The sequence below is a fragment of the Staurois parvus genome, unplaced genomic scaffold (assembly GCF_062004578.1).
Source record: "Staurois parvus isolate SC_StPar_1 unplaced genomic scaffold, SC_StPar_1.0 ptg000011l, whole genome shotgun sequence".
Taxonomy (NCBI): domain Eukaryota; kingdom Metazoa; phylum Chordata; class Amphibia; order Anura; family Ranidae; genus Staurois; species Staurois parvus.
In genome coordinates, this window is record NW_028317807.1 from 21,242,223 (window position 1) to 21,256,430 (window position 14,208).

The window sequence follows — 14,208 nt, forward strand, 5'->3', positions numbered from 1 at the left end:
AACTTTACTGAGAAGAGTCGAAAAGTTTAGAGCAAAAGGTATTAACTAAGGCTGGCCATACATTATACAATTATCTGGAGATTTTTGGTTTAGATTTACCAAAAACCATATAATAGGAGGACAAACCTAAACAACACTTTCAGTTGTATCCAATTACGCAGGCCCTTGCACTACACAGTTGAAGGTAAATCTTAAGGAAATTGGGCAGAAAATTGGAAGATAATTGTATAATGTATGGCCAGCCTAAGGCTGAAGGTATATGGGTACCCAGATACTTCAGAGTGGTGGACCATATGAATATAAAATTAAACTGTAGGTTACACAGCTGATAGGGAGGTACCACAACCCCCAATGCTTCCGAATTAGTGAGATTAATTTTCATGTTCGGTAGGGCATGGTAGTGTTCAAACTCCTGCCTGAGGTTAGGAAAAGAAATATGGAGGTTATTCAAAGAAAAAGCATATCATCCACGTAGGCGGAGACCTTATATTGTGAGACTCCCACCCGCAAGCCTGAGATATTTTCATTTAACCAAACTCTACTCAGAAATGGAAAGCAAAAGTGATGTGGCAGCTGCTGATCGCTTTCACGGAGCCAGCAGAACTGTACCCCCCTGCTCCCCTGGTTCCCGGGATCTCTGCTCTTACTGGAGCCTGGGAACACAACTGCCAGCTAGGGGAGGGTCAGTGATGTGAGAAAGAGGCAAATCCATGCCTTGATCTCAAATGCAAGCAATGAAACCAGAAGTGATGTCACGTCCAGTTTCAGATGCACCTTTTCCTGGCCAGTATGGCTAGGGGACACAGATCAGCTTGGTTAGATGGTGTGAAGGGCAGGGGAGACATTGGGGTCTATTAGACCCCTAATGTCTCCATAAAGAGTACCTGTCACCTGCTGCTATCTAATAGGGGTTTATTAACCCCTTGTGATAGCAATCAAGTAAAAATAAATAAAAAAAGAAAGTTTTAAAAATTAAAAAGTTATAATAAAATAGAGTAAAATAATAATTTAAAAAATCCATAACCCCCATTACCCCGCACACCTGTACAAACGCAAGCCCAAGGTGTGCACATGTATATAAAACTGCAGTCGCACCACAATGTGACATATCGCCGTGAAAATCAGTGTGAGAACTATAATTCTAGCACAAGAGCTGCTGGTTAACTCTAAACTGATGTACTATAAAGGCTTTTAAAGTGTCACTTATGGTGATTCTTGGGCACCGTAACGTTTGGCAATATCACAGGCGCACGCAATTTTAAGACATGGAATGTTTGTTATCTATTTACTCAATGCAACCTCATATTTTATATTTTAGTCAAAAATGGGTGTTCTATTGTGTGGTTTTGCATTAAAATGTATTTTATTATATTTTCTCCTGAAAATTTGTGTTTAATAAAACAGTTGTGCAAATATCATGTAACATAAAAATGTGCAAATATCTTTTTAGTCTACAGGACCTCTGCTTTCAGAAAATATATAATGTTATGGGGGTTTAAGTAATTGTATTGCCAAAAATTGAGATTTGTACATACACTATATTGCCAAAAGTATTGAGTTGCCTGCCTTTACACGCAAATGAACTTTAATGACATCCCAGTCTTAGTCCATACGTTTCAATATTGAGTTTGCCCACCTTTTGCAGCTATAACAGCTTCAACTCTTCTGGGAAGGCTGTCCACAAGGTTTAGTAGTGAGTCTATGGAAATGTTTGACCATTTTTCCATTTGTGAGGCCAGGCACTGATGTCAGACGAGAAGGCCTGGCTCATAGTCTCCACTCTGATTCATCCCAAAGGTGTTCTGTCAAATCGAGGTCAGGCCAGTCAAGTTCCTCCACTCCAAACTCATTCATCCATGTCTTCATGGACCTGGCTTTGTGCACTGGTGTGCAGTCATCTTGGAACAGGAAGGGGCCATCCCCAAACTGTTCCCACAAATTTGGGAGGATGAAATTGTCCAAAATGTCTTGGTATGTTGACACCTTAAGAGTTCCCTTCACTGGAAGGGGCCAAACCCAACCCTTGAAAAACAACCCCACACCATAATTCCCCTCCACCAAACATTACACTTGGCACAATGCAGTCAGGCAATTACCATTCTTCTAGCAACTGTCAAACCCAGACATGTCCATTGGATTGCCAGACAGAGAAGCATGATTCATCACTCCAGGGAACACGTCTCCACTGCTCCAGAGTTCAGTGGTGGTGTGCTTTACACCACTGCATCCAACGCTTTGCATTGCACTTGGAGATTTAAGGCTTGGATGCAGCTGCTTGGCCATGGAAACCCATTCCATGAAGCTCTCCATACACTGTTGTTGCACTAATCTTAATGCCACACAAAGTTTGGAGGTTTTTAGCTATTGACTTTGCAGACAGTTGGTGACCTCTGCGCACTGTGTGCTTCAGCATGCGCTGACCCCACTCTGTCATTTTACGTGGCCTACCACTTTGTGGATGAGTTGCTGTTGTTCCCAGCTGCTTCCACTTTGTTATAATACCATTAACAGTTGATCGTGGAATATTTAGTAGCAAGGACATTTCACAGATGGACTTATAGCATAGGTGGCAACCTATCATGGTACCATGCTTGAATTCACTGAGCTCCTGAGAAAGACCCATTCTTTCAAAAATGTTTTGTAGAAGTAGTCTGCCTGCCTAGGTGCTTGATTTTATACACCTGTGGCCATGGAGGTGAATGGAACACCTGAATCCAATGATTTGGAGGGATTTATATATCTATGTGTAAAAATTAAAAAAAATAGCTCTGGAGTCAAACTGGTTAATGCTGCTATGCTCAGGCAATATTAAGAGTCCTGTCTCACTGAAGTGGGCCTCGTGGTGGTTGACAGACAGATGGATGGGTGTGAGTGGGTCCTGATGTCTATGTTTTGCCTAAGGCCTCACAAAGCCTAGAGCTGCTAGTACCTCATCCTCCTGTAGTAAGCTTTCGTTTAAGCACCAACGCCACTCTCAGGAAGACAAAGAATCCAGGAGAGAACATTATAATGTGATCGGGGTGTAATCAGATCAAGTTATATTACCTATAGTAATATTCAGAATTACAGGAAGTTGTTAATAATGGATCATGAACAGATCTATGTGCAAATACTACTGGCGGGGGAATAAGAAAAAAGTGTGATCCCATTCCCCAGGATGCAATAGCAGCCATGCACCAATCAGCTGGTACTGGTGTAGCACCTGTAGGATGCATATCCGGATGCTGGGGGGGGGGCGGAGGAGGTGCTGGCAGAGGTGTCCACACCCGGTTCCAGAAGGAGATTAAAGTCTCCGCCCAGTAAAAATTTGCCCTGTGAGTGTGTCAAGAAACCCACAGAGGAAAGAATTCTGATGGGAATTCTGGGCATAGACAGTAGCCAACGTCACATTAACACCACCAATATTATTTTTAACAAGGAGATGTCAGCCGCCGGCATCTGAGCGCATGTCAGTTAATGACTGAGGTACCCGACTAGAGTTTAGGATGGAATCGCCTTTAGATTTGGCTTCCTGGTAGGAGGCATGATAGACAAAAAGGATAAAACCTGTTCTGAAGAAAAGAAAGTCTTTCCGACCCGAAGTGAGTTTCTTGTACAAATGCCATGGCAAAGCGAGAGCATTTTAGATTATGCAGGAGCATTCTCCTTTTCTCTGGGATGTTCAGTCCCTTAGCACTAAAGGGATGTAATACAGTTTGTGTCCATCACATCTGCCAGTAACAAAAAAAAAATGCAAAGAAATGCAAAGAAAAGCAAGAGTGAAGCAAAGTGGAATGGAAGTGAAGAGAAGGCAGATCCAAGAGGGATAAAAGAGAGAAGAGCGGGTCAGGGAACTACCCTGGAGCTCCCTCACTCATAACCACAGTGTCACAGTCACAGTGGAACACTCATGTCAGTGTAATGCCGAGTGTGTGAGCAAAGGCCGAGGGGGGGGGAGTGGTAGGATACAGCCAAAGAGCAGGGCATTCAACCCTCCAGTGCCAACATGAATAAAAATGGGGAACGGCAACATCAGTACTACAAGAGTAATATATGTTTATACAGCTCAACAAACATTATTTAACCAACGTGTGTATTGGAGTGTCATTGTTTAATGTTGAGAACTGGGCTCTGTAGACCAGAGCACCTCTCTTGTAAAGCTAGCCTGGTGCAAGATATATCCACTCAACCTCAGTGAACTAGGACATCACCTGCAACAGGGCAGCCCCTTTGAAGGAAAGGCTCACTGGCAGCCCACCCGTGGAACTTTTCCAACTTTGCCGAAGGAGTGCCCAACAAAGTCTGCCAGCCCAAGCTCCAGAATTGCCAACCCCATTCCTCTGCACCCCGCCACAATGCACTCAAGCCCCTACCACTGTGGGTGGGTGGCAAGGAAGGGGGAGGACCCAGGTACAGTTCACACCCACTGATCTTTCATCAGTATCATGGTGACATTGGAATATAGGACTAGCTAGGCCAAGGCCATGTTCCAGCGAACCACTTGTGGAAGACTACATTCTGCATATCCCAGATATTGTATATACCCACACAAGCAAATCTGTAAAAAGCAATACAACGTACACAATATCTATGAAAGTATTCATAATGATGAAACAAAATAAGCATTTATATTAACATCAAGAACCTTGAGCAATGCCTCACGAGGCACCAGCAGAAGATACCTCCAACAAAGGAGATCATGAGATATGAAGGGCAGGGGGGGACATACAGGGAGTCAAAAAGTACACATACCCAAAAGAGTCCTTAGCAACAGTACACATACACAAAAGAGTCCTTAGTAACAGTACAAGGTCCACCTAAAACAGGGTGGTCAGTCTGATAGGCATCAGTAGGAGGAGTGGGATCAACGTTGTCAATCCCGAAAAAGACAAAATTAAGGAGCAAAGCTATTCATAGTGGAATACACAGGATGGGTCAACAGTGCTAGTGGTCAGCAAACATAAAAGACACAAGCAGGGTTCTTTAACAGTATATCAAAGAGGGTGCAAGAGACCTCCAGGGAAAAACTGTAGGATTCGCCAGAAGCTAAGACTCACGGGTGGAGGATCATGAAGGGTGGGTTCCGAGATCTACGTCAGTTCCTGGGCTGTATGGGCATAAGACTCAACCAGGCAGAGAATGGACCGACTCTATCGGGTGGCCACAGAAGCGGCTGCAGCCAGTCTGAGACTGAGATGGCATCAGTCTCCAAGAGAGCGCATAGATCCAGAAGGTCATCTGGATGGTGGAGGACAAAAGGGAGATGAACCTTTCTGCATTGTGAGAGACAGGGGGAATCCCCATGTGTATGTGCATTTCATTAGCCAAATCTTTTTGAGTAGTAGACTCAGCAGTGCCGGGCTTTGAAGGATGGTCTTGAGAATAACATGTAGTACTCTCACAGAGGCCAATCAAAGTCAACCTCCCCAGACTCCCAGACCTTTTGGATGATAAGCTCTCTGAATATACCGGTGGAGGTAGCAGATGACATCCCTTGGTCTTAGGGTCAGCAGAGCAGGGACCGCGTACTCTGAAAAATTGCCATGACTGAGTCCTGCAGGTTTTCTTGACCCGTGGCTTCAGGGAGATCTCGAAGCCGCAAGTTGTTTTGGTGGCTCTGGTCTTCCAGGTCCTCCAAGTGCAGCTGCAGGGCTGTTACATGGACTGAGAGACTTGGGCTTCCTCTAGATGGGAGACATGATTCTCCAAAGATGTGATGGAGGCTTCCCCTGTGAAGATGCAGTTAGCTAGTTGGTGTACCTCCTAATGGACAGCATGCAAATTCTGGCTATGAGTCTCCTCCAGGTGAAGGATAAGTGCCTTTATATTAGCCTTCGTAGGCAGTGCTTGGAGACCAGAGTCAGCTGAGACTGAGAGAGGAGCTGCCAACAGGGCTGGTGAGCCTGACAGGAGGGGAGGTTGGAAAAAGCCTCTTCCAGGAGGTTAGAGAAAGCATCCTATGTCAAGGAAGAAGCCAGAGATGCAGGATATACCACCAGAGAGGAGGCTTGCCGGGAAGTCACCTAGTGGCGCCACCATGCGTGTCTGGGTGCTGGAAGACCGTGATCCCAGAAGAAGCAATGGATCTCAGACCAAGGAGAAGGTTTCTGGAGGGACTTCGCCTTCCACTTCTTAGCTGAGCTGATGCTGTGGTGACAAACCATTGATAGGTGAGATTTGCTGGCGAGTTAGCAGGAGTTCTGGTGCCAAACATCTCTACTCCGCCATGTTCAGATTATGCCCCACTGTAAACTATTTTTATCAGATTTATAGATACTGACATTACTCTTTGAGCATCCACATCTTATGACTACAAATGTGATACAATTGTATTTTGTAGAGTTTTTTTTTTTGACCGGAGACACACTTACAAGTCATACTTTTTTCAGCTCATGGGAAGGGACTGCACATTGATTTATTTATACACATAAACACTGATTGAAATGACGACAATATCAGTTACTTACGTGAGTGTTTACCGCAATTATTTTCAAGTGCTACCCTGATATATGTTTCAAAACAAAAGAGATAGCAATAAATGCACAGGTGCATAACATAGGAACAAATATGGCATTGTTCGCATATCTGAATATACTGTATATACTGGATACACTTCTGGGAGAACAATACAAATACATCTACGTAATAGACTCATTTTGTCTTTTTTCCTATGTGGCGCAGTAACAATTGCAATAGCATATGTTGGATAGCAGTACCAGAAACATCTTTTGTACTCATATGAATGTATGAACAGTTGCCGTTTAAAGATAAAGTGCCTAGTCTAGATGGATAATATATACTGTATCTTTGCCTAAATACGATGTGGTAACATTTGCAGTAGTATATGTTTGAAAGCAGTTACACAAACATCCTTTTTATTCAGGTCGATGTAGAGATTTCTTTTTTGAAAAAGACAACATAAAATTTACCTTTTTTTTGGAATTCTTGGATATTTGGCATGCAAAATGCAGATTATAAGCTAAAAGATTTACAGTATATGGACAATTATAAGAAAGACAATTATAAAGAAAGTCTTTAATACATCCTTAACTAAGCAGTAATGGTCCATACCATGTCTATATTTTTAAAGTGTATTTTATTTAAAAAAAAAATTATAGTCCCAATAAACATTTTGTATCTATAGGAATTTTGGTTCCGTAGTATTCATATGAAAAGCTATTGATAGTAATAGACCCTTCAATAAAGGGGTTGTTTTGTTTTCGAGTGTTAAAAAATGAGGTTGTGACCTCATTTTGTTCCAAATTAATGGAAGACATGTTTAGAACAGCATGCTAATATGATTTATTGCAGGTGAGGTATAAAAGCTTAAAGAAATCAGTACGGATGCTGTAATGTTTCTTCCTCTCCTCCCCCAGAGGGTGAAGTTGTTAAATTTACAAAGTTAATTTCTCAGCAGTAAATGCATCCTGCTGTAAAGAGAAGGCAAATCCTGCTGATCTGATTAATGGAAAACAAGCTAATTTCTATCTTTATAAGCAGCAATAGTGTTTACAATATTGTAACCGGCCAGTGTGGAAGCACAAACATTGCCAGCTGTACATGGCTGTGCCTTACTCTGCTTTGGATATAAGGAGAGTGGATTTTCCTTTTACTTTTGTGAAATATCTGTGATCTTTGCATCTACATCCCTTTGCATGCACTGATGTTATTAGCACAGCCTGTGCGAACTTCTACTACCTATGGTTTGCCCTATGTTCCCCCCACCCCGGTGCCTTGAAAGTTTCTGGGGGAGCCCCATGCCGCATTCTGACATTTGAAATCTCTGTTTATTCAATTTACTCTCAGCCAGTGATACATAGTTTTCATCCCCCAACTCCTGAGAAAACAATAGTGCAAAACATGTCGAGTGAGGCTCTATTCACCAAGCAACCAGTAGCACGCTACACTTGAGAGGAAGAGAGGTACAGCCACAGACATCATAGGACACTGGAGAGAGCCATGGATGTTGGTGAAGCCCGCTGCCTGATCAAGGAAAAAGGATGATGCAGACACAGACTGGCTGTGTTTTACCCAGTATACAAAGGGGAGACCATCTGCTAACACAAGAAGATTGTGAGATGCCACTGGCCAAACTCACATTACACTTTGACAAAAGAGGAACAGCGTTGCCTGCAAGTATCACACAGCCAGTGGCATCCTATGTGCTTAAAGGGACCAGAGGCAGTGTCATCTTCAGTGCCTAAAGGGCCATAATCCCGAGTGCTCCAGCATAAAAGCTGGTTCCCAAGGAGCTGGCCAGTAGAACAGTGTATATTAGAGACTGCTGAACTGTTAGAGTGGTGTAATTCTCCTTAGTTAGGATTGCCCCCATATAGGCTTTAGAAGAATTTGCTCTCTACACTCATTGCTTGTTTTTATAGCATATTTCTTTCTACTGTTCATACTACAGTTTTTGCAATATATTACTTGCTATAGTTTAACTGTTTGATGTATCATTGCTGTTGCTTGATATATCTTTTGCTACTGGGATACTGCATGTACAGCCCCACCCAGCCAGGTGGCTCAGAGTGTGTGGTGTTATTTGCAGAGTCTTGGGCAGAGAAGAAGGGGGCTTAATACATCCAGTAGCTACTTCTGGGGTTAGAGCTACATACAGGTATATCTTTTATTTTTAAGGAATTGGCCCCACATCTATTCTACAAACTACACATTGTTCATAATTTGCCTTATGCTCCAAGAATCTCGAGAGGAACTGTCCCTCCAATCATTTTAAACATGAAACTAAACAACTTTAGCTTCCTAGCTTGTGCTGGCAATACTATTCATTAAGTCTCAAACCTTGGCCTTTGGGCCCTTGATTAGTCTCTCAGATCAACTTACACAGCACATCTGTGTTCATATGCCTCTCTCTCAGCTCTCTGGGGTCTCTCGATCCTTTCAGACCACTAGGCTCTCTCAGTTGTCTCAACCTTCTCAGTCCCCTAGACAAGGAACCTTCTTGTAGTACTGTCTCCTGAGTGAAAGGGACTTATTTCCTGAAAGGAGCCCTGAACTATGGTCAAGCCTGTGATTATAATGGCTGTGCACACTTATACATACACCCTTCTGGTCTCTGGCAAGACTTGGATACTGGGTTGGATGATTCTTCTCTCCCAAAGGTCTTTAAAACCTCAAAACTCCGAAATCTAATATGGGAATTACAAAACATGCCGAAAACTGAAACTCAATTTTTTCCACTCATGTATTCCAGAGCACCAAACTTGTGAGAACCCTGTGTAACTTTTGCCTATTCATTTACATAGTAGCAAGGACCTCGCACTGTCACAAAAAATGTTTAATCCGATTCATTACAATTGAAAATAAAAATATGCACACAACAGAAGTTGTTGCCCATAGTGGCTAAATAGGTTTCACCATTCATTTTACGGGCAAGTTAAACAAGCCTTTTTAATTGGTCAGCGAGGACAAGAACTCAAAATACTCTAATTTCTTCACTTCAGATTGCATAAGTAAGACTCTCTGTATTTCAACCCCCAGGAATACCAGCTTGGTAAGGATCCATCCTGGTCTAGTTTTCTTTTTCATACTCATAACATTTCAAACTATATAGCATAAAGCCACTCAAAGAATAAATGATAAGATTTAATTTCTAATATTTACATGCCCCAAATATTTGTTGAAATTCAAAAAGGGGATTCCGTGATCTTGCCTTCTGTCAATAAAATCATTCCATATCATATATTCTGTCTTAGATGTACTGTAAATTTTCTTGAAAAAAGAAGAAAGTGCTGCACTTCTGGTCTATAACCAGCACCATTATGAAAGAGGCAAACATAGTACCGATCCAGGGGGGTACAGTGTCAACAGCTGTATCACATTCCTACATTGGAAATAATTGTAAGTTATAAAGCACCACATTCATTTATCTAGTGGCATGGTCCTTTAAATGGATGCTGTATTCAGGTAACACTTTTCTGGCTGCTCACATACTGTACATAAAATGCTCTACATAAGTGAACCAGGAAGGGAGGGGGGATGTGCAGATACACAGTATGGCTGTCCAGAAATGTCAGAGGTTGAAGAAAATTGCATCTCTGTCACTAACAAAATGACATAATGAACTGGTATGCAAGGGAAATAACAGTAAATGCTAACTGTAAATATGTTCTTTATGTGAACAGCCTGAAAATGTCTTTTTAAGATTTAGTCCTGTGACTGCAACACCAGTCAGGACCTGCTTTTTTGATTAAATATATTTCTAATAAATGTTTCAACATTTAAAAAGAATGTAAAACATACATTTTTTTAAATAGCAAACATGTTATACTTACCTGCTTTGAGCAATGGTATTGCACAGAGCAGCCCTGAACCTCCTTTTCTGGGGTCCCCGGCCAGCAGTCTAGGCTCCTCTTCATCTCCATGTGCCACCATAGGTAGGAAGCTGCTTCCTATGGGGGCATGTTGGCTGGCTTAGGGCGCCCTAGTGGGGACACTATGGAACTGCACCCGCTAGTGTCTAAACCAAGAATGGGCAAACTACGGCCCGGCGGACCTTTTAATCCGGCCTGCGGAGCGTGATACAAAAAAAAAACAGCCAGGGCAGGCAAACATTTGCATCATTCAGCACGCTCAAATGCAATGATTAGCCAGTCTCGCTGCCACTCACATCCTGATAGCCAGTGATTGGCTGTCAGGATGTGTGTAGGCGGGGCAGCGTGACGAACGTGAGGGGAGCTAGGCTCCTCTCACAGTCCGCCCTGAAGACCGGAATGGTGCGGGAACACGGCGAGAGGAACGCGCGGAGCAAAGGTAAGTAAATTGACACAGGGGGGACTTGTCTTACTACTTGGGGGGGAATAGTACTATGGGGGATGAAATGTTACAAATTTTAATTTAATTTATATTAATTCACACATACACATCATTCATCTACTCTTGGTCCGGCCCCCGGGTCCAATATATGAACCCATTGCGGCCCTCAAGTCAAAAAGTTTTCCCACCCCTGGTCTAAACCATAGGCAGGAAGGTGCGGTCCATATTAAGGCAGGTCTCCCAACACAGAAGTGAGCAGCAACTTGCAAAGTTACCTCTTTTGTAACACATGGCCAACCTCCTGACACTGTTAATACTAAGCACTCTGGACACAGCTACTGTTAGAGAACACCACTTCCCCAGGTGTGCAGCATTTCTGAGCTGGTACCACGAACAGGGGTGGACTGATCATTTGGAAACTCGGGCAGTGCCCGGGGTCAGTAGGGGGCCCCATGAGATGCCCCTGGTACCTTTTTCATAGGCTTTTTTGAGTTTGGGCAAGGACACAGGGGCCCCATGATCCCCTATTGCCCGGGGGCCTCATGAGTTGTCAGTCCGCCCCTGAACACGAAGCATGTAGCAGGTTCCACCACCTCAGCAATCTTGGCACTTCTCTCCCAGTGACATATCCAGCTGTTGTTACTGAATACAGGAAACACACATTATCAGAACTGTACTACTTTATGCTTGTTCTCCTTCCCAGGGCACTACAAACCTTTCACATTCATGACTCCCTGCTGGATCCCTTCAAGGGCGGTCCCAGTATGTGGGGAGCTGATTGATAATTAAGGGGCCTGGCATAACATCCCTTTACTACCAGAGTGTCCGTCACCCTTGCCTATCCCCCATTCCCTGGTTGCAAATTACACAAATATGGCATTCCGTAGTAACGGCAATATAGCCTACACTAGACATCATCCTAAAAGCTGGACTTTCTGTACTGTGTCTCTTCTAACCTTCTAGTCCCCTGATGTAATCCCTGTTCTTTGATACACCATGCATGCCCCCCTTTAGAAAAACTTCAGACCAGGCAGATTAAAGGAACAACAAAGGATCTTTACTGAAGTAGTTAAGGATAGCACAGGAAAAGTTCTCAAATGACATCTTCACACACATTCCAGTACAGAGTTCTCTCAGTCCCCCATAAAGAGACTGTACGTTAGGCAGATGCCAAGTTCATAAAAACAATCATTTCAAGGCAAGAGTCCATTTAGGCAGTAAAACTGGTGCATTTAGAAGCTGATTGGCTTCAATACAGAGCTGTACCAGATTCTAACTTCAGCTTGTTCAGTTAAGCTTTGCCAATACATGGAAACTGATTGGTTTCTATGCAGAGCTGCACCAGATTTGCACTCTACAGTTTTAGTTCTGTAAGTAATCCCTTTAGAATCCATGATTTGGTGATAATCCATAAAAGGCAGTAAGTCTATGTTTGGCAGCTATAGGTCCATGTAAATCCCCATACCAGACCCCACAGAGAACACCGACTGGTCCTTCCAAATGGGTGCTAAGCCCCACAGAGCAGCAGCTACAACCTGAAGGACAGAACTCTCCAGATGGGGCAATAAATGAGCCCCTTTCATTTGGTATGACCTGTAGGGGGTGGTAACCTCCTGAGAAAGAGCAGGAAACCTGACCAGCAGAGTGAACCCCTACCTTCACAGATCCACCAACCTAGCAAAAGGCACATTGTAACAGGGAATGCATAACAGGAAAAAAAAAACTTTTATCTGTAGAACCGCTTTAAAAACACAAAGATACAAACAGTACCAAATCTTAGAAAAATACAACATGTGATACAATACAAAAAGGAAAGGAATACAAAAAATGGGTAACAGGAATGGACAAAATAATAAAAAAAAAAAGATAGGGGAGAAAAGATAGTGAGGGGAAAGGAGATTACCATAAATGCTTCTGACAAAGGTTTCATCCTTATACAATACAGAATACATTAATAATTCATTACTTTAAAACACATGCATTTTCTTTCATCTGAGAATATTGAATTATATATTTATGATCAATCCTTATAGTTAAATTTTAATAAACCATATCAAGCCCCAACAGCTCTTAATCATAACCTAATTCATGAGCTGCTTTTTATCCTAATAACCTCTCTTTACCCACCTAAAATACAGAAAAATAACAAGGACATTGCATGTGTGATTGGGCTCTGAATGCATTTAAACTTCTGCTTGTGGTTTATTGTGATTTTGCTTCAGAATCCTACTTTTTACATAATCTACTTTCTTGCTTGCTGAAGACCTAGTCATTTTACGTGAATCCAAACATACACTACCTGCCTGAGCATCAGCCAGCCCATTATTTAAACCACCCAGACCCAAGTTACTTATCACTTCAAAGTCAAAATGCAAAATCTCCTGCACTAGGGAGTGGACTCAAAGGTCACAATGGATTATGGCTTCCTCCTGGCTTTCATAGATGACACTCGCCTTGCTGCCCTCAAAGGACTGGGGATGTCCAAAAACACTATAACCGAAAAAGACTGGCTCTGAAGAAGAGCAAGTCCTCGAAATGCGCTAGCCTGTTGAATGTCCATTTACCCTATGATGTTCTGGGATGTTCTGTGGATTTGATGGTGCTGTTGTTAATGATGAGCCTTGGTCTCACTCATCTTTTGTGAGTATATTACTTACCACTTTTATACAATAAAATTGTTTTTTAAGGTTAATGTAATAGACCAGTGTACCCTCTTTTTTGCTTTTTCGGTTACTTATCACTTAACCTGACTTGTAGCTTAGCTCCATCTCAGTCTTTGTTGAAGGCCAAGGGGTTTATTTACTAAAGCTGGAGAGTGCAAAATCAGGCTCACTTCTGCATAGAAACTAATCAGCTTCTAACCTCAGCTCAGGGGCGGACTGACAACTCATGGGGCCCCCGGGACCCCTGTGTCCTTGCCCAAACTCAAAAAAGCCTATGAAAAAGGTACCAGGGGCATCTCATGGGGCCCCCTACTGACCCCGGGCCCTCAAGCAGTGCCCGTGTTTCCAAATGGACAGTCCTCCCCTGCCTCAGCTTGTTCAATTAAAGAATAAGTTCACCTTTGGGAACATGCTACATGTTCCACCCGTCTTTAGGGTGGAACATGTAATATGTTCCCATAGCCCACCGCCCCTCCCCCCCCGACAGATAGTACAGGAAAACTTCTCCCCATAATACCTGTCAGATTTGAAAACAGAGTTCTGTGAATGAGTGCCTACAAGTCCCAGCAGCCTTAGCAGCTGTCTGCTTGTAGTTTTCAATGAACTGTTCATTCAAGCTTTCTGTCAGTATATCTGCTTGCTCATACATCCCGTACAGCAAGCAGATATTTTGACAGGTCTCCAAGAGACCTGCATGGCATCAGAGATTTACTGATTGCTGGTGCAAAGCTTTCCAGGCTCCTGCAAACAAAAATAATAAATGCCATTTTTTTACCTGCAAAAAAATGTGCAT

General features: G+C 42.8%; 1 protein-coding gene across 2 annotated transcripts in view; it reads right to left on the bottom strand.

The window, feature by feature from the left end:
• PTH2R (parathyroid hormone 2 receptor) overlaps positions 1 to 14,208 on the bottom strand; it is a 477,959-nt gene that overhangs the window by 391,726 nt on the left and 72,025 nt on the right. The gene's annotated exons all lie outside the window — the stretch shown is intronic.